The 20,899-nt window shown below is 44.5% G+C and overlaps 1 protein-coding gene and 1 long non-coding RNA gene across 3 annotated transcripts in view; both read right to left on the bottom strand.

The window, feature by feature from the left end:
- Positions 1–20,899, bottom strand: part of ANGEL1 (angel homolog 1) — a 190,239-nt gene that overhangs the window by 31,799 nt on the left and 137,541 nt on the right. Inside the window, exon 1 of one of the 2 annotated variants that reach the window (XM_071745916.1) lies at positions 4,486–4,622. The exons of the other annotated variant lie outside the window; for it this stretch is intronic. The gene's annotated coding sequence lies outside the window, so the exon portion shown is untranslated. Of the gene's footprint in view, positions 1–4,485; positions 4,623–20,899 lie in introns of those variants that run through there. 2 annotated transcript variants of the gene reach the window in all.
- LOC139797097 (uncharacterized) lies at positions 226–4,069 on the bottom strand. Its single transcript, XR_011726289.1, has 2 exons — positions 3,649–4,069; positions 226–2,814 (listed from the first exon to the last, which is right to left on the bottom strand). It is a non-coding gene; the product is annotated as an uncharacterized lncRNA (long non-coding RNA).

Raw genomic sequence — 20,899 nt, 5'->3', positions numbered from 1 at the left:
TTCTGACACGGGGATCTTTGTAAGAGGAGAAGATTAAATTAATAAGAAACTACAGCTAATGTTGCTCACAAAGTTATACACAGTGTACAATAAGAATTGTATCAAATATCTCCACAGGAAAAAATATGCTAGAAGGGTGGAAACTGTAACAGTTTAAATGGCTCAGACACTAGACTGCTTTTTTAAAACCAGTATTTTTAAAAAAATAAAAGGTTTCAACAACTCTTAGGAATGAAAGCCTTGTATATATTAATATTTATACAGAAACAGAATTTATAAAATGCATAAACATACAGATAAGCAAAGCCACAGGAAGTATATTTTGCCATATGCAACTGCCACCAAGAAAAGTGAAGAACCAGGAAAAATTGGCCTCACTGGGAAGCCCAGACTTCAGCAAGACAGGGAAAGAAACAGCTGGTTACCGTCCGTCTGCATCCCAGAAGAATATCCACCTGGAAAAAACTCCCTTGAATTAGAATTCGGGTGGTTCCAGTGCCTCACCAGAGGTCAGCATGACTGTTGACATGATGGCCTTGGTATGACTGCTCAGTAGTCATCCTCAGTGGATAACCAGCTACTCAGATTTAACTCACTTACCCAGCAGGTCTTTGCCTTCTGATGGCTGTGACTCTTCTAGGATTTAATTATGATTGCAGCTGGTGTCTTCTTTGCATACAAAATGTGTGGGGTTTTGAGACGAAGAATCAGAGCAGCAGAGTGCATTTGAGATGTTGGATGGTTTGAAGTTGCAGGTGCATAACACTGCAGGGTTTTGTGTTCCTTCCTTAGTCATTCATAAAATGTAATCAGCTTTTCTTGACTGTTCCTAAGTACCAAGTTATGTTTTCATAGACGCGTATGCCAAACATGCAAGCTTTTATTACAGAACATGAAAGCTGGAGAGGGCGGAGGAACGGGTCTATGTCCTGCGTCCCACAGTTCGAGCTCCCTGACTCCTAGAAAGCCCTGCCAACACCCTCCTTCCCTATCAAGAGCCGGGAAGCAGCGCCCGCGCTGGCCCCTGGGGGTCAGGCCAGCTCCAGCAGTGCCAGGCAGGAGTTGAGAGATGCGCTGCCAGCCCTCCCTGCGGGGACTGAACCCCACCCCCGGCACCCACCGGCTGTGCCGCCAGGCTGCTTTCAGCTTCTCGGCTGAAAAGTACTTCTTGCATGTTTCCTGAAAAGTGCAATCAGCAGAAGCATCATTTTAACTGGTGTAAGACCTTCCTCCACCATCCTGCTCCTGAGGCTGGTGGTTTGCTGGGCAGTGGATGGTTTGTGCTAGACTCACTGCATCAGTGGCTCAGGGACTGGAGCTACCTGGCAACTGGTCCCTGCCCGTGTGGCAACTCTGACATCACTTGCTGGACCACGTTTGTGACGTGTCTGGTGCGGTGGCATTGCTGTGGGGCAGTTTTAGTACTTTTTGGATCCAGTGAAGTTACTGCACATGATCTACAGACTTGAATGTAGGGGGTTTTTTGGTTTTTTTTGGAAGGAGCTCATGTTTAAAACAGGTGACCTTCTAGTATGTTTTTCAGTGGGTCCAAATCTGTTCACCAAGTGTTCACCATCCAGTGGCAGTATCTGTGCTTTTCTTCCCCACTTAGCCCCAAGGAAATATTTTTTTACTTTTTTTTTTTTTTTTTTTTTTAAGCTAAGAGGCAGACAATGTTCATACCAAAATGTGCAGGCTGAGAATTAAGGCCAGGTTGCTGGGAACATTAACTTGTATTTGAATTTTTTAAAAAGTAGTGGTTTTTCAAATGACTTTCAGCTGTTATTACCTGACAGAGAACAAGATTTACAGCATCCCAGATTTTCCAGAAAAACAAATCTCTTGACTTCTCAGCAGACAAATGCTCTATGAGACAGTTCAGATGGATCAGGGGTGAAACGTTTCTCGCTTGTTTCCATATTGGTAAACTTAGGAGGGAATAATGGGATCTCAGGATAGCTGGTGGCAGAGAGTGAAGTCATTGTCCCTACAGCAGTGTTTGTTACCCAGGAAAGGGTGCACTTCAGAGTGGAGGAGCAGCATGCATATACTATTCAGTATCTTCATCTTTCTTCCCACAGTGTCTTGGGTTTGTGCTGCATATGTTACATATGCATCTTTATCTCACACAGACTGCTGTTGTGTATTAGTCATGCATTACTCGTTCACTTAGGTTTGGACAGAATTGGCTGCCCAAATAAACTGATTCGTCTAATTATCACCATTGAGATTCTAGATTAGCTACAGCCATCAAAAATCTGTAAGAAGACAAAATGGAATAGACACAGGTACTGGCCTGCGGCAGGTGTGGCTTTAATTTATTTGAGTATCCACTTAAACTCCAGACTCAACAACAACATGGCCACTAGATTGCCCCTTTACACCAGGAAAAACCTACAGGGAGACTGGATGGTTTCTCTTGGCTAAAGAGCTTGAGCCCAAATTTTCATTACAGAAGGACTTGATAAATAAAAACTGTGTAGTTTGCCAAACACAGTATCAAGAGATTGGATCTCTGGGAAGGAACTAGATGCAACCTTCTGTCCTCTTATGTGGCTTGATGCAACTGAAGTAATATCAAAAAATGGGAGTGCTAGTAAAAAATTTAGTTCTCCAAATTCACATGCAAGCAGCATGGTAGGGGGATTTAGTTGCAGTTTATATTGTTGCAGAGTCTCTGAGCACTCTCAGATCAATAAAGCTTTTCTAAGCTTCATGGCAGCATTTGTCCCCTTGCTGGGAATTCAGGGATAAAGTGGGGTAGATACTGAGCAGGGGTGGTCAGGAGTGGAAATTGCTCTGCTGATCCCACACCTGTGAATGGCACAGAAGGAAAAGGTTTGGCCAGCATAAATTAAGGCAGCTCTGAGACTCATCTAATGTACCTCAGGAATTCAGCCTGCCAGCACAAAATTAGACAGTGCAGAAAGCTGGCTAAACATAATCTCTGTATCTACTATAGCTTGTGAGAGTGACAGAGCTGAGTGACAGTCAGATCTCCTCAATATTAGAAAAAATATAACACTGTTCAAGTAATGTGGTTTGAAAACACAGCATGCACACCAGAGTATTTAACGTGTTAGCTAGTTAAGATTAATCTTTGGATCTCTAGGAAGGGAAATATTTTTTTTTTGTTGTTGTGGATCTCATCCAGCAGAATGAAACCAAATTCAGCCTGATTTCCTAGGCGCCACCACACCACTTAGAACAACATATCATTGCATTAAAAAAGACATTGCTAGTCAGAATCTCTGGAAACCTCAAAGTATAAAGACTAATGTTATATGCCAAACTATCTCAGCTTGTTCACGCTGAAGATCTTTGATCTGCCTAGCTGAACTGGCCTAAAGGTTTTTGGCTTTATTTTCAAAGCAGAAATCTCATGGGCTGCTGAAGTGGGTACACTGATGCTAGTCTTCATCTTTTAAACTTTCATCAATACTTCTTTGTTCCAGTCACCTCCCATCCATGTAATGAATATATCAAAAAGTTTTCCATGTATATCAGTGAACATATGCCTTATGCAAAGGGGTAGCCTACAGCCATGCACAAAATCAAGCATCATGAGACTGGAAGCATGCTATTAGCAATACATTGGTCAGTACAACTGAGATGCTTAAGTTCCCTGTCGACTTAATAAAACCTCACCTGGATCTGTCACAGCAACACTACAGAATCTGAAGAGATGATGGAGTGAAAAGTCTGGGAGGATGAAATATTTTTTTTCAGAATGAAGCAGTGGATTCAAGTCAATTGATGCTAATGTTTTTTAGAAGACATTGGAAAAGGTCAAGATCATAATGGACATCTCAGTTCGTGAAAATGTCTTACGTCACTGACTCCTTTATACCAACAATACTGAGGTTATTCCATAATTTCTTAATCCAGAGAACCCAGACAAAGGATTGCATTCTGAATTTGTCCCACCAGAAGAATGCAATCAACCCATAGTTCATTCCTTGCCACCCGCTTTCTTGCAGGCTGCTGAGATGGCAGCCAGACACAAGCACCACCCTGGACAGATCACTCTGGGAGCTTTATCTGTTCCAGACACTTAGTTCCTCCACTGACATGCTATTATTACCTGTACATCTCTCTAGAGACAAATACTCTAAGCTTTCACAGACTCACAGGAAGGGGCTATCTAATCATGTCACAGGACAAGGCAATAATGTCCTGCCATATAACCTTGTTCACTGGATCCTCTTTCTGCAAAACTGAGTATGCGCATTCCCCAGTGGTCTGTATTTGGAGTTGTAAGATTAAGTGGCTGTATGATGGAGAAGGTCTCCAGGATATGGCCGTCCAGAAGGAACTCAGATCAGATCCAGTCATGATCGGCCATCTTCAAGATGAAGCCGTTCCAACAGCCCCCTTCGACAACCATCTCTCCGCACCCCATCTCTGTGAGCGGGTATGGGAGTCAGTCACACTGGGTCCACCTCCTGAGAAGTCCAAGCAGAGCAGATAGGATCAGAGGCTTACCACTGCTATGCGACTTGCATCATAGCTGCCAGCCCTCCCCTTGAGTCACCGTGAGGGCCCTGATGTGCCGATGCACCACGCAATGCCTTCTCTCGGGGTGCAAGCGCCCCAGGAGGCCCCTACGCCGCAGCAGCGACATGGAACTGCTCCCCGCCCCGGACCTGCCCTTTGCCCGCTCTCCTCCCTTCCCGACTAGCAGAGGGCGCTCCGCTCTCACAAGTGGGGTCTCGGCACATTCCTGAGATGGAGCTTTAACCACTGGAAGGAAAAAGCCCTTCAGACACACACACGTACACACACACCCTGAGAGACAAAAAAAAACCAAGCTCAAAACAAACTGTGCGCTGAGAAAAGGTTTGTTGAAACCCTTGGAAATCCAGCCAGGCAACAGGTTTGTGAGGCAGGGCGGGTGCGGGAGGCCCAGCTGGCGGGCGGCGCTGGGCTGGGCCGGGCTGTGCCCTTGGCCCGGTCCCGCCCGGGGCCGCGGCGCTCGGCTCCCGCTGCCACCGCAGTGTGCGGCGCGGCGGCGGAGCCACCATGCGAGCTGCTCTCTTGGGGGGTGGAGACAGACACAGGCGGAGTCAAGGCTCAAATTCTTGAACCTTTCACATCCTTTCTGTAATTTGAAACATACTTGTCCCCATTCCAGAACTTTTTTTTTTTTTTTTTTTTTTTTTTAACATTCCTTCCTTGAGGCTGTGGAAATACGTTCAAGAGAGAGGAAAAAAAAAAAAAAAAAGAGGGATGGGGAGGGGGGAGGGGGAGTAAGAAAAGAAAGGAAGGAAAAAAGCAAGCCCACCGCTTAGCAGAGGCTCCAAAACAAAACAGAGAAACGTGAGAGCGTAGCCCTCCCCAGCACAACTGCTTGCGGGCTCAAATTTCCCTTCAGAGGGGTCATGGCTGCTGCAGTCACGAGTTTGGAACGCAGCTGGTCCTGCCTGCAATAAGGCAAAAAAATCCCGTCTCTTCTGCAAATGGCATTTACCTCTGTCTTTTTATAAGCTGTTACTGTTGAGAGACGAGGAAGCCATTTGCAAAAAGCTTGAGGCACTGGTTTGTGCTCTTACAGTTCTTGATCATCTTCAGTAAGTGGTTCCCTTTCCCCACTCCTGGTCCCTTCTACTCACCCTCCCGGTTGGGCTGGGAAGGAAGGGACATGCTGATATCCCGCTCCCGTGCAATTAAAGTCATATTCCTATAAGCACTCCTATTTATCTCCTTCCACAAGACCAGCGGGACGATAGTGAACTTTTTTAGGATGGACCTCACATATATGGGAGAAGAAAACTGGCTTATGTGCACTGAAAAATTCTGAATGTCCCCAGTCTCCGTAAAAGCCACAGTGCTGCACGGAGCACTCTTGCATCAGCCAGGCCATCATGCCCCCTCCTTTCTCCCTTGGTAAACCCCAGCAGGTGAGGTGCTGGTGCAGAAAGGCTTTTTGTGTGCCTTGTGTAAGGAAGTAACAATTACCTGTGACACTGAACACCACTCCACTCCAGGTCAGAAGTGACCTGGAGCCCTAGAATTGCATACCAATAGTTGCAGTGCATCTGCTTTGTCAGTGCTAGGCCAGGCAGTACTGGACTGCTAAGTCCAGCAAGATGCACCTAAGCCTCCTACCTTCCGTTCAGATACTCACACCCTGCTCTTTCAATCCAGGAAAAAAAGGATGAGGGCAGAAATTTTCATGTTTTGTTGCCATTATCTTAGGTCTCAACTGTGTTATCATGCTGTTTACATGTGTACATATATGGATGAGAATGAGCAACCCTTAAGGAAGGCATGAGGTTTTCCAGTAGAGACTTCAGTGGGCACATGTACTGCTGGATGACTGCCTCACCAAAAGTCAGTTCTGCACATGGCAGAAGTCATCCAGAAGGAAGGGCAGCCTTGGGCACAGGATATAGCCTTTACTCCTTCCGTCACAGCCATTGCCCTGCATATCTGGGGCAGGTTGGGGAACTTGAGTATTTTTCCTCCAGTATATAGCTAGAGAAAGAGGAGGAGCAGGACTCTCTCACATAGACAGAGATGGGGCAGATATGGTTTTTGTTTTTTTTTTTTTGGAAGGGACAGTCTGACATTTCAGGGTTACCCCATTGCCAGTACCTCTCTTTCTTCTACCTGCCCTGTGTAGGACAGCAATGAGGGAACTCCTTAACCCAGCTCATGGCACCACAAGTCTCTTCGCTGATACTTTGCATTTTGGCAGAAAACACCACAAAGCTCATGTGTACTAAATATTTCACATCATGCAGCACATGTTAATCTGGCTGCCTGCAACACTGCAGCATTTGAGCTCCCTCCCTCTAAGAAGATAAAGCATCTTGATGGCTTAGCTGTTTTTATCCAGACACTCTCAATGTCTCTGAAACTGGACATTTAATGCTCACAATCACCTTCTGAATGTTGTCCTCAGATGGGAGCCATCCCCACCATCTCCCTGTGTCCATCAGCCTGTATTCCTGCTTTGTAGCCAATAGTAGCCAACAGTAGTATGGTATTTTGTTTATCACTTTTCTATCACTTTTTGCAAATAAACCTTGGCTACAAATACAAATAATCTGCTGGCTTTTTCTTAGGGATCTTGGATATTAAAGAATTACTAGTGCTCTACTCAGACCCATGTTGGCATTCTCCACCCTTCTGTAGATTGCCATGCAAGCCCAATTGAAGCTGCTATTAAATATGAGACAAGACCTCAATTAAACATGTATTAAGTTAGTGACTTCTGGGGTGTTACCAACTTCCTAGAGATACCACATGTGACTCAGTGAACTAGATGACAGAGTGAGTAATAGGTAATTTCACCTGGTCATATTTATCAGAGCAAGTTTGTCCTGCCTTTTATACAGGGATCCCTGTCTTACAGGTAACAAGCAGACCAAATGAAATTTATTCCTACAGGCATTACTCTATTCCAGTCTCACATACTGAATTTATGTCCTGGTTAGCCAAAATAAAGCACTTCAGTACTCTCTGATTTAAAGATTTTTGGAGCAAGACACTTAGATTTCCTGGGGTCATTGTTCAATGGACAAACTCTGTAGGTCAGGCTCCCATCCTAACCCAAATGGTGTATTAAGAAGTGATGGAGAAAAAGCAGGACTTGCCAGTTTTCCAGAAAAGAAAATATCCCAGATCATGCTTTCCCTTCCTGGCTGCTTCCCTAGACCCATCACAATTCTGGGCACAATATGTGAACCTCAACAGAGCTCATGATCTAAATGAAGCAGCATGCCAAAGGTAAGCGCGCTGTAGCCTTAGTCTGCAGCTAAGTCACCACTGTAATATTGGGAATCTCTAAAGGGATACTGAGTCCTTCAAACTGAAAAGTCAACTTACATGGGAAATCCCTGTGAGATGCCAGCTAAGAAAGGCATCCCGCCCATCTGGCCACACTGCAGAAACAGGTGGCATTTGGGCCACAAGCCAAGAGTTCCTTAGCTGTACAAACCGGGAATATTTGTATATTCAAGGCTGAAGAAAAGAGAAGCTCTCATCTGTCTTTGCCACTTTTATAAAATACCAGCTTGTACCCAAATGACCAACTTTACATACTATGCTGGTTATTCATTGCTGAAGTGAATCTGAGGAAAGGAACAGGACAGCAAGAGAAAACAGCACACGGAAAGAGGCAGCAGAGAAGAAAGGACTAATATGACCTGGAAGAAGAGAGCTGAGGTTTTCTTCTGACAGAACTCAGAACTTTGTAGGGGCTGAGAGGAGACAAGTGGTGCTGGGAAATGGAGGGGTGCAAACATGCAAACATATGCTCTCCGATGACTTCACTCTCTGTGCAAAGGAATATGTGCTGCAGGGATGAGTGTGGGGGACTGCTTTAGTAGCCTCATCTTCTCTGCTAACCTCTAGAAATTGGTTCCTTTTGCAGAGATAAGACCATGTGGGCAGACTAGAAATCAGGACAAGAATCCTGAACTTAGCATGACTCCTAACCACTTGTCCTGTGAATCTGTTTCAGGTTCTGGAAAGCCCAAAGGAAGGTTTAGCTACACAGGAGAGATCCTCCTGGATTTCCGCACAAAACAGAAGCAAAGAGGTCTCTGGGTGACAGCAGTGTGCAGGGAGGAAAGGATTCCTGAACATCAGCCTCCCTTTTGGCACTGATCCACACTGAAACATTTTGCCTCCTAAATCTTTTTCTCCCTCCGTTTTTATCTTGCTTTGTAGAAAATGGTGCAAATAAAGCTGAGGTGCCTTACAGCTTATACTGTACTAAACAGCCCTCCAAGGCGAGAAGTAAAAAAGGGTAAAGGATTAATATGACTCTTCACAAGGACCTGCATTGATGCCAGGACAGCGTATGATCCATAGTACCATTTCCAGTTCCATTCCCCAGCCTATTTCAGTAGGCTGAGACTTGTGTTAATCCCTGTCCTGGGGCTAGAAGAAAGCAAGACCAACAGTTCAGTTTGCTCTGACAGGACTGAGTCCTGCTTCAAAATACTAAGAAACCTCCTGAGTCAGCAGCTCACTTGCTCCTACTCCTGGAATAGCTGAGATTCCCGGACACAGTAACTTGACTCTACTCCTGGCTCAGGGCAGCCACTAGCTGAAAGGCAAAATAAAATCCCCTTCTGGCCCATTAACGAGGCCTATTCTGGGTTCAGGAGAAACCAGTCTGACTGATGAACTCCCCTGGCTCAGGGGCTCTGGCTGAGGCTGGAAGAGTTATTCTTCCCTTATTCAGCAGACAGGAGGATGTTAATGGAGAGCATATGGGAGGGGAGGGAGTACTGCGGATACTGCTGGAGGACAGCCAGACTGAATCAAAGCCCCAAGAAGCCTATTCTCCATCCGGGCAACACTAAAATAGGCTATGGAGAGACAAGAAGTCCAGCTGTGATACGGGGGAGTTGGGAAAAAAGCCCTCTGCCTTCCCCAGCTTTTTCACTCCCACTCCAAATGGGACAATGGGGCAATACTGTCACACAGGCCTGAAGGCATGGTATTCACAGTGGAAGCCTTTCTGGGGAAGAGCATGCCTCAGCCAGGCACCCTGTCCTGAGAGTCCTGCTCTACACTTCAGGAAAGCAAGAACTGCCTCTGTACTTGCAAAATGCTGTCTAATTTATGGTGGTATAGAAATGATGAATGACAATAGTCCTACAGACTAGAGATGGAAAAGCCCTATTAACTCCTCCAGACTATCTCCCAGAGCTGATGCAGGACTGTTGCCTCTCACACATTTCCTCAGTCTCTGCCTGGGCATGTTTTGAACAAGCAAGCAACTGAGGTTCTCTTATTTTTCACTAATTAATTCTACTTTTTAAATAAACCCCAATGTGATGAATATAGTATGAATTACCCAGCTGCTTGTATATGTCAAGCAGGATGGAACAGGGTGCATCAAAGGCAGCCCACATCTGCCTTACCTTAAAGATAAAATGGAAGACTGACTAGTGAAGACATGATTACAGTTTGAACTAAGCAGTGCCCTATTAAGTAGGAAGGCAGTTAGAATCAGCTCCGGTAAAAATAAGGTGTGTCCTTTTTGGCTCTTGATGATCTGTTAATGTAGCCCTGATTGAGGCAGATTTTGGGAATCCATGATGCTTGGCCTTGCATCATTCACCCGAGCTTAATTAACTAAGGAGCCTGGCTTGTTTCGCCTCGCAAAGGGGATATAATTGCAATCTATAAATAAATACTTCAGGGGGTGAACACATGGGGAGGAGAAAGGAGCTATTTAAAGATAAAGGACAATGCTGGCACAACAACAATTGGATATAAAGTAGTCATGCATACATTTGGGCTTAGGGATTGTCAGGTTTCTGATGCTGAGAGCATTGAGGCTCTGTGAAGGCCTCCCAATGGGCAAAAAACAAGCTGGTTTTAAGAGGCAGATAGACATGTTTACTCAACAGATTGTATGCAATGGCTGGCTGTGCAAGGAATGAGCTGGACTTGAGAACCTCAGAAAGAATGTCCTGAGGTTGTCCAGGATGCAGTACGTTTAAGATGAGCTCTGGCTGACCAGCTGCAGGGTCTAGTAGGAGCTAGGTGGGAAAGAATTAGAAGACTAGTAAAACCTGAGAAATTTAAACTGCACTTTCGTTGCATTGCAGGCAGGTTATAAATCTAGGTAAAACTGGAACCTGAAACTAACCCCTCTCTAATGATGAGGTTAGTTTATGTAGTTTAGAGAGGTTTATGGAGGCAGGAGGTGATGATTAACAGCAGTCAGGAAAAGGAGTCTGTGATTAGCTTTTTTGTGAAGATATAGGCAAAAGGAAAAAGAAGAAAATAAATAATGATTGGTTTTCCTGTGAGCAGGTTGAGGATGGGTGCCCATAGTTCTGTTTTGCCATCCTCAGAGGCTAAAAGATCTCATGAGCCAGAAAATCTCAGCTATGAGAAAATCTTGTCATGTTCTCCAGTGGAGTAACAGCTCAGCCTGACCTCAGGCTGAGACCAATACACATGCCCTTGCACACAGTTATCCTTCTCTATGAAGTCATTTGCCAAACAGACAGTGGGTGTCTTTCCCTGTGGCTATTCTGCAAAACACTTAGAATAAGAGAAACCTTGACCTTTGATTGAGGCATGCTGGAGAGGCAGATGTCCAAATTTTAGCTGCCTTATCCAACTGGAAGCTATAACAATAAATCACATACTCCAGTTAACACTACCAGCACAAACAAGATAATGCACCTTATACCAGAGAATGATCTGTTGTAATACAGCATTTTGTTTCATCCTGTTCCTGCTGGGAGCAGGGGGATGAGGGACAGCCAGCAGACATGAGGCAACTGGCACAAACCTTCATTCTATTGAGGGAATTTTCTTGTGGTAATCTCCTGCCTGTCTGAGTTCTGTCTATGGTCTATAACCAGTGCAAAGGAAATTTACCAGAGACCAGAGAATCCATCTTAAAATGCCTTAGGGGGTACAGAGAATATGGTATAAATGGAACTGCAGTGATGTCTCTTCTAATTCTTGTAATCTGTCACCTAGCTGCAGCAGTGATAGGTGCTTTAGAAATCCACAGACAGTCTGAGTATGATTTGATCATATTAGTGATGGCCCATGCATCATGAGATTCAGAGGTTTTATTCAGAAAGGCATTAAAATAAAGATGGTTGTGCTTCCAAATCTCTTTTGTCTGAGAAGAGGGTATTTCCTAAGGCTGGCTTTACTTCTGACGTTTCTCATTCTTTGCTTTCCTTACAGATCAGAAATATAATACAAAATGCCCTGTCTTGCTATTTTCATCATTCTGCAATCAGTCTCAGCAGGAATCTGAGGCAATGAGGGTGGGAGGTGATGAGCTGAGTCAGCTCTGAAACCTGGTGCCTTGCACTAAAGGATGTAGATCTGGCTTTTGCTGAAGTCACCAGTTCAGGTCTTCTTGATGCTGAAAGGTGATTGCTGTCATACCCTCTCTTGAAATGAAGTACCAGATTTCAATCCAGTTACTCGTTAACTTTATGCAGTAGCTGGGAAGATGAGAACTGCATGAATGAAAGCACTAACACGTTGGCTGGGGAACAGCACACGGGGGAAGCTTGTCAGGTCACTAGCATTTTCCTGGCTGTTGTGAAGCTTAGACATTTTTCATCCTCTAGATCTAAAGTTATTGGCCTGGTAGCCTTCATCAAGTTGAATCAACTTTAAAAAACAGGAGAGAAGATGAAAGAAGAAAATCATATTCCTTTGAGGGGGCTTTTACTTGAGATGCAAACCAACAGATTGTTTCCTTCGACCTCTCAAAACCAAAGAGAATTTATTGGTCATTTTCACATTTTTAACTGACATTCTAATTTTCTTCACAAAAAAAACACTTCAAACTTAGAAAACCTCCATAAATCTCTGAAGCATACAGTTAAAAGTGTTCACACAGGCCATAAAATTGTAACTCTGGATTTGTACAATTCATGCTTATGGTCAGTCATGTCAAACTTTAAAGAGTCTACCACTTCAGCCATTTCGAAACGGCAGTAAATCTACATTATGCATTGAAAGTGCATAGGGAGTCTGGGTATTTATACCAATGAAATGCCAAAATATTTTACTGACACACTCCATTTTTTACATTCTTTTACTAGCAGTTAATTTTTTTATGTGTGTATATATATATTTTAATGCTGACAGTTATATTTTGGCTATTCTTAGCTTGCAGCTGGCTAGGCCTCCTCTAGTGAAAACAGGAGTTTGAACAATTTCAAACACAGCACCTTGGGCAGAAGACAGTGGAAACTTCACTGATATGTGCGTGGCCTGGGCTGAAGATACTTACAGCTACACCTTTCGAAGCTCTGCAAATGTCACGTTTAGAATTTCTGGGTTTTTCTTTAGGTGTGATTCATTGGGGTGCTGCTGCTCAAGTGTCTGTGCCATTCCCGTGTCCCCAAACAGGGCCAGAGCTGTGGCACTATGGAAGTGAAAGGTGTGGCTCAGTAGGGTGTATTTTCTCTGCACCAGAAGAAGTTCAAAGCACCCACGGGATGTATGCAGCTAGAGAGGTAAACTGAAGCCCCTAAGGGGTGTCTACCACATAATGCAGTTAAGAGACATCCAAGCCAACTCTAGGATGCAAAGCATTGCAGTCACATTAATGTAGCTCTCAATTAGCTCCTTACCCTCTCTTTTACATGTATGCACCTAACATGGCTACATCTCTTCCTTTACCCAAATCAGCTCTCCTAATTTTGAGCATCTCTGATACTGCTTGGTGCTACACAGGCATCACCCTAGAAGCTCTCCCTAGTGAAAGGGTGCCAGGAGCACATTTTATTTACAGATGGAAGTCACTTACAAGAAGTCAAGATCCTTCTGGATTGACAATGAAGTTGCACAAAACTTGTGCATGCAAGATTTAAATGTAGTTAACTAACTCAGACCAAGATCACTCAGACTAAAGGAAGAGGAGGAGCACACTTAAGGAGCCCAGATTCAGCCCCAGCCACTTGGCAACCCCAAACCAGGCAAATAGCATTAAGTTTCTGATGCTGTTTCTTAACAGCTCATACTGGTTTAATTCTGAGTGACAAGGCCCCAATACCCTCATGTGGAGCTTTTTTCAAGCTGTTGCTCAGCTCACTTTTGCTTTGCTGTTTCCAAGTACCAACTCTAATGATTTAGAGATGTTGAACCCACTATGTTGTTTTTACTTCCCATGTATTTACACATACCTGGCATAGCAAGTGAGACAAGCTCAAACAAATGACATTCCTAGGTTTGTATCTCTCTCCAAGTATGCTATGGCAGCTATGGGTGACTTTACTCCATACCCTAGGGAGCAGTTTTGGTATCAAGCAGTTTTGGGGAAAAAAAACCTAGAAGTTCACAGATGAGAAAACACTAGAAAAGCCTGTTTCAGCCAGAGGCAGAAGAACATTATAACTCTAGAGCTCACACATTCAATCTTCCCTGGCTCTTCCTCCTTACCTGTTCACTTAAATCCAAGTTGCTGAAATGAGCCAGCAGGTCAAACAGCAGATCATGACTGATGTGATTTCTCCAGGCAAAGAAGGCCCAAGCCAAGCCAGAAGCTATACTGGTGGGGTTTATGGGGAGGATTCAGATTTGCTCTGAAAGTCTTTCCATAAAATTCTGGGCTGTATGAAGTTATTTTATCTTTGTTAGACAAAAGCCAGAGAGACATTACACTTACCTAATATTATATACCAAAGTAGAGACACATGGAAGACAACCAGCCATGTTCAAGACCTACAGCATTACAGAAATATTTGAATAACAGTGTCATGTGCTACTGACTCTGACAAATAGGCATCTACTCTGGCAGCTGGAGAACCATAACTTTTAAGTTCTTTAGTAACATCAACAGCAACAAAGTCATCCTGTGGGAGGCAGCCCTATGTCCTTTCTCATGGCACTCCCGGGTGCCATTAAAAATAAATCCATACTATAGCAGCTACATGGAACATGGAGGTGCTTGTAAGGGATCTGACTTTATTTTCCAGCCATAGCCACATGATCTGGGCCAATATGGGTGGCACATACAGCTGTGTGGAAGATTTCATTCTTTCCAGCTGTTCCTCATTACCATTTGCTTTCAGTAATTTCAAGGAACACTGTAGCTGCCTTTTCCAAGTCTCTGTCAGACTTTCTTCCAGACAGAGGGTTTCAGGTGGCTTTAGTTGTGCCATTTTTTTTTCCCAAAGAAATCGGAGTTCTTCTAATACAGCGTAACAAGGGCACTGTGTCCCCATGAGGGACTAAGTCTCATTTCCTGGACCAACGCTGGAGGTAGATAAGTTACAAAACCAACTCTGCAATCTGTGGCTACTGTTGCATGCTGAAGCTGGCACTTTTAGGAAAAGGTCTGGAAATTAATTGCCTATTTACAAAGGGAGCCCAGTGTAGTCAGGACTGATTTGTTCCATAAGAAGTACAGCGGGATTCCCACAGCACTAAAAAAATAACAGGAAGAGTAACAGAGACTGCTTCAGGAATAAGTTGTAGGCATCCAGAAAGCCCAAAAGAGGCACTGATTTTGTCGTCTGCACAAGGGCAGCTGTCACCTCCTTCCGACAGCCATTCAGGGAGCAGACAGCTAGGGATGCATAGCCAGCCATCTTGTTTGCAGTCAGACCCGAAAATTAATGCTTGCCAAGTAAGAAGGAACAAAAATGCGTTGAGCAAAAGATTTAACTTCCCAGTGTCTGTGGGGAAATCAACAGACAATGGGAAGCAACATAAAACACATATACATGAAAGTCTGTTATTTAAAACCAGTTGACATAGTCATTTGCAGTGGAATCTGGCTGGCTCTAGCCAGTATTTAATTCAAAAATTCCTCAGGAATGAAGGTCTTTTGCAGGCCAGCTTTATTTGGCTGGGGTTGGGCTTTGCTTTTTCCCACATCCCGCCTGCTGAAGTTAGAGGTTGATGGCAGAGAGCCTGATTCCTCTGCCTCTTCCGGTGCTGGACACAGCCAGCCAGTATCACTTCTTTTTAAAATTGTCTGCTAAAACTGCTGTATGCAACAGAAGCTGGAGGGGCACAGAGAAGGATCCTCTGTTCTCCATTCTGAGAACAGAGCAAAAAATTACCTGAAGGCTGATGCCATAAAGAGTCAAAGAAGTTAAGAGAAATCATGGGCAGTCTAGAATGGACTATGAATGGTTCCATGGCAGTAGCAGCTTTTGTGCCTGATACCCAACAAGCCATTAAGTGCTGCAAAAAGAGAATTTATTGCACAGTAAACAACAGCAGCAAGACATTTGCTGAAGCACCAGACATAGAAAATGAAACTAATGACATATCTAAAGAACTTTTTTTAAGCACTGACTGAAAAATGTTAAGATGATAATTTTTTACCCCCTAAGGCATGCGGCTGAACTAAGGGCACATAGAAACTCTGGCTTTACAAATAAGGAATACAAAAATTAGTCCTACTCAAACGTTCAGCAACACGTAGCAGGCAGAGAATATGCAGCAGGCTGATATGGTTAAGATATTCCCATGTAACCCCTCATATGGCAACAGTAAGGTTACCAGCCCAAACCCACCCTTAATCCAATAATATGCCCCGATCCACTTCTCCTCTCTGCTGTACACCTCACTTGCTCTCATTCTGTCTCCTAGGATGTCCAGCCCCCAGCCTGCTAAAGCTGAGGTATTGTCTCTTGTTGACTCTGGCAGGCTGGGGAGGGGGGTGCAGATGAATACACCAGCTCCAGATGTGCTTTTTCTATTCTTTGAAACTGTTCATCAGAAAAACAAAAAAAGCCCTGCGTTGCTATGGAGACAGTATCCCTGGCACTGATGTACCCAGTGGGCGGCAGCAGCTTCCTGGCTGCGGAGACGCCCAGGGCCGGGAGCTCCTCACTGCTGGGCGTGCTCTGAAACAGAAGGCTCAGCTTGGCTGACAGGCAGGGCTTTTTTGAGATGGCCAAGAAAATTAGAAAGTGGTGGATCCAAGGATCTGGGGATTTTACACCTGAATAGAAATGTCGGAGTGAGACTAAGGTGAATTTGGAGGCAGGTGAAAACTGTACAAACCCCTGAGAGGCAGTGCACAAAGAAAGCTGGTAACCTTTTTTGAGATGAAAACATTTTCAGAGGTTTGAATTATTGTATTTATAGTGATAATTCTAGTATTAGAAGAGAAACTACACAAGATCTTTTTGTAGAAGTAGATTTTTTTTCCAGGAAAACACTGGAAACTCCATCTTTTAAATCATTTAGAACTTGTATCTTCATTTCATAGAGGAACCTCTGTCTGTCCCCAGGAGACACATGAAATGAGACCAATTAGGGCTTCTCCAGCTCTAAATACAAGGACTGTGCAAAGACATACTTTATCCTTATTATATTTGAAAGTAAAAATGAATAGGGTGCGCCCCAGATGAATTAAAATCAGGGCTTGCATTATGTAAAAAGCCAGCATAAATGATCTGTTCTGTCCTTAAAATCTCTAAAAACGTGAGCAGAGGCTTAACAAATTGACGAGAATATCTGTTCATGAAGACCAGTCTGAGCTATGTCCACTTGATGAAGCCTCAGAGGACAGTGAGAATAGCTTGTAATCCATTTGGCCAAGGGTACATTGCAGTACACAGCAAAAGAAATTTCCTTGAACTAGGGGAGTGATCCCTAAAACTTCTATCTGTTTTAAATGTATATTGTATATACCATATCTGACTATGACTCCTTTCCTGGGCAGATACTTCTAGTTATCATAAATTATCCAGACCATTTTATGTCCCAGATCTAATAATAATCAGGCCGCTTTCATTCCTGGCATAAAATGGTGCATCCTATTTGAACTCACAGAAATCACTAGGATTGTAACATTACTCTGACTCTTCAGCTCTGCAGCAGGCAGTAGGAAAAGGACACACAGAGTATAGAGAGTAAACCCAATAATAAAGATTAGACCATGGGACTGATAGAAGAATCATGTTGTAGGTTGCCCCATGGTATAGATGTAGGTGTGTGACCTTCTGGATGTGCTCACAAGAATCCTGAGAAAGGTCTGGAATGTTGCCCACTCTCGTCTACACTTTTCTGCCCAAAGCAGTTTTACTTCATTACTGTTCAAGAAACTGAGAATGGCTGCTGACAGGAAGAAGCCCTATTAGCAGAGACACCCTCCTGGAGGTGGTAAGGAACAAACATTAGGCTGCTGTCTAAATCATGCAGCAGTCCAGCTGGCTGGGGCTTATTCCTCCTGACATCTGCTTTCTGAGGTACTGCCATCCATATTAGATTCCGTCAAAAGCCATTTTGCCACCAAGCTGTGTGGCTTCCTGGGACATGTGTCGCTGCAGGGGACCCACCATACTCCATCCACTGTCCTGGAGAGATGACATACACCTCAACAGCATGGTCTCATGGGGGTTACAACACCTTTATTCAGAAGAAGCATCACCCCCTATAGAGATACTCTGCATTTGGCTAGCTAAGATGTAACAAACTCATAATTTGGTGCTGCCCAATAAGAAATGCAGGCACTCATGACATTTGTTCTGAAGTTATTTATCTCAGGGCAGTATTCCCACTGGGGTTTAGTGGCAGAGGTTTCTGACTGCATGACACCTTCTCAGAGGAGCCCAAAGTAAATAGACCTGCTGGACTTCAGCAGATGGTAAGGAGTGATACCAGTGCTGTGCTGGGCATGTGGTATAGCTAGAAGACTCATCTCATTTTCAAAATTGAAATTCCTTTCCAGGCCCTGAAATAACAGAGCTGAAATCACATGTCTGTGACGGAGAATCATGGTGTTAATTAGTATTTCAATTTGACCAATTTCATTTTGCTTCCTAAATTTTCCATATCATAGATGGCTGGATACAGCACCCTGCTGCTTCAAATGTTGCATAGTGTTGCTATGCTCTGTTAAATAACTTCCTTCTTCCTTGCCAGAAATAGCTACATTTCAATAGCAAGTGAAGAAATATTAGTATTTATAATTTCTAGAGCTTTGAGTTGGGATCACTGAGATGCACAAACATAAATATGTGGTTTGATTTTGCTGCCTGGAGAAGAAGCAGTTCCTAGGGAGGGGCATCCAGTATGGTCAGCTTAGCCATTCCAACAGAACCTGCCAGGTAAAAGACTTTTCTGCCCAACCTCTCTCTCCTTAATCCTTTCCACTGATCTTTGTACACAAACAGTCTGACAGACACTACTTTGGAGCCTGAAGAAGACAGGATAATTCACTAGTGCTGTTATAAACAGTGTCTTTGTCAGAATATTGAGTTGGTTTAGACCTTCCACAGGTTGGTGGTTTTCCCCTTCCTCAGGGAAACAGCTAAACAATATCAGAGGCAAAGAGACCGGACAGAGTTGCTGGGAGGGCGATGCTGCTGTCAGGAGTGTCTGGAGAGGTGAATATAGCCAGCAAGCCAGTGAGCTGTGTTCACCCACCCAAGGGCTAATTTACCTCAGTGGTGGTACCTGAGACCTTGGCCCCTCTCCAGCTCTAGCATTCTTCCTTCTGTCAGGAATAGTGGCACAGGTTAAAACCAGAAGGACTGAAGAAAGCACAAACTTATTTAACCACACATGGAAATAAAGAAATGTCTACATCAATATGGGGAATAGAGGAAGAGGAGGTGAAAGGAAGAAGGAGATAGGAAAAGAGGGAGGGAACAAGAGGCTGGAAGGGTATCCTTTCCAGCCCTGCTTACAAGGTGCTGGATAATTTATGGGTCTTGTTTACACTGCTCTAGACCACATCACAGACATTCCCAGTTAATGGCTTCCATCTGGAGCAGCCATGTGCAGCCCAGCCTCTCCCTCACCACTCTGAGGTCCCTGCCAACAGAGGAGTGTCCCACTCCAGACCTTCCCACCCTCCTGCCTCTCACATACTGCTGTCACCAAAAGGACTGGTGCATGCATTGTCTTGACCCAGGACATTACTGTCAAGTTTCCATGACCCAAGACACAGGGCTGGGATATACCTCAGGCAGCACAAATCACCATTAGCGTGTGGCGCACAGGATGTGCTAGAAATGCGATGCAAGGACACCCAGTCTTTCTGCACAAGCTCAGCCTGAGTCCAGCAGGAATTATTAGCTCTGGCTCATCATCAACCCTGATGGACCTGGGCTGCTTCCCAACAGGACCATTCAAATATCTCCATATTGCACATCCCAGCACTCTGGGTGTGGGAGGGATTATTAGCTTGGGCACGATGCCAGACATGAGCTGCTTTTCTGCATCTATATAGTGCTTGAGCTAAGAGAGCTTCACCATGCTTAGAGTACAGTGGAAAGACACCTGCTTGGTTCTAAGGGAAACCAGGTTGGTGCTAAGCCAGGACTGACAAGCTTTGCTGCATCCAGTAGGATTTGTGTGAAATTTCTCAGGTTTCTTTGCACCACAGCTCCCAGCCCTTGCAGCTCCAGCAGTGTGGTCCTGAAACTACCCCACTGGTTCTGCCCAGGCCTCATTTGTCAGGTTCAGATCTGTGTTTTTCAAAAGCAGCAAAGACACAGAGAGGCCTGAACTGGTTCTGAACATAGCATGGCCACAGTCACATGGCACAACACAAAGCCTCCATTTCCTTGTCCTGCAGACCTGGCCTGTCTCAACTTTCTCTGCATCTGTGATGAGAACAAAGTGTGGAGGCAGAGCTGTGTGGGCTCCAGGACCAGAAAAAGAAGAATGCTGGAAGACAAAGGTGCATAGTGAAAGTGGAATGGCCGGAGCACACAGTAGCAAGGAGGGGCTGCTGCATATCTGGTTAAGCTGCATCCATAAAATCCAGCTCTCAGATGGCCCAGAGAACAGCAAGCAGGGTCTGAAAACTGAATTTAGTCATGACATGCACACAATTCAGTGGTGCTTGATTCACACCTAGGCTACCAGGGCAGTTAAGGCTAATTTATTTATTGAGTGCCCTACAAGGTCCTGGAAGTGTTGCCATTGGTTAAAGGGAGAGACCCTGGGAGAAGAGCTCTGATCTCTTTGTTTCTGTCATAGTGTCTCTCAGTCTCTCTCTTGGCTAAGCAGTACATTCCCAGCATCTGTTGTGCCTGATCTGCTCTGAGCTCCAATGAAAGGCAGGCAAGGAGCTGAGATGGGAATGAAATAGATTCCCAGTCCGTGACGAGGCGCTGAGACTCCTCACCACGCCCCATGCGGGTTGCCCTGTCATAAATCATCATTTGTCAAATTCAATAAGCATTTTTAACAGAAAAATGAAGCTATCTCCTGGGAGCCCCAAGTGCCTGAAATTCTGCACAGACATGTAGATACCAAAATATGAGGAATGGGGGTAGAACAGACCAAAAGAATGAAGTAGGACACATTTTGCATGGCAGAAAAATTATTCTCTACTCTCTCGTCCCTCCCTGTCTCCTCCACCACCTCACACCACCACCACATATGCAGCCATATATGCTGTTTTCCTGGGAACATTGCAGATCCAGCCCCTAGCATGTTTTGCATCATCTAAAAGGAGGAAGCA

Source organism: Heliangelus exortis, chromosome 5, assembly GCF_036169615.1.
Source record: "Heliangelus exortis chromosome 5, bHelExo1.hap1, whole genome shotgun sequence".
In the NCBI taxonomy this organism is placed as follows: domain Eukaryota; kingdom Metazoa; phylum Chordata; class Aves; order Apodiformes; family Trochilidae; genus Heliangelus; species Heliangelus exortis.
The sequence above is the reverse complement of the archived record's forward strand: the minus strand, read 5'-3'. Positions and strand labels throughout refer to the sequence as shown.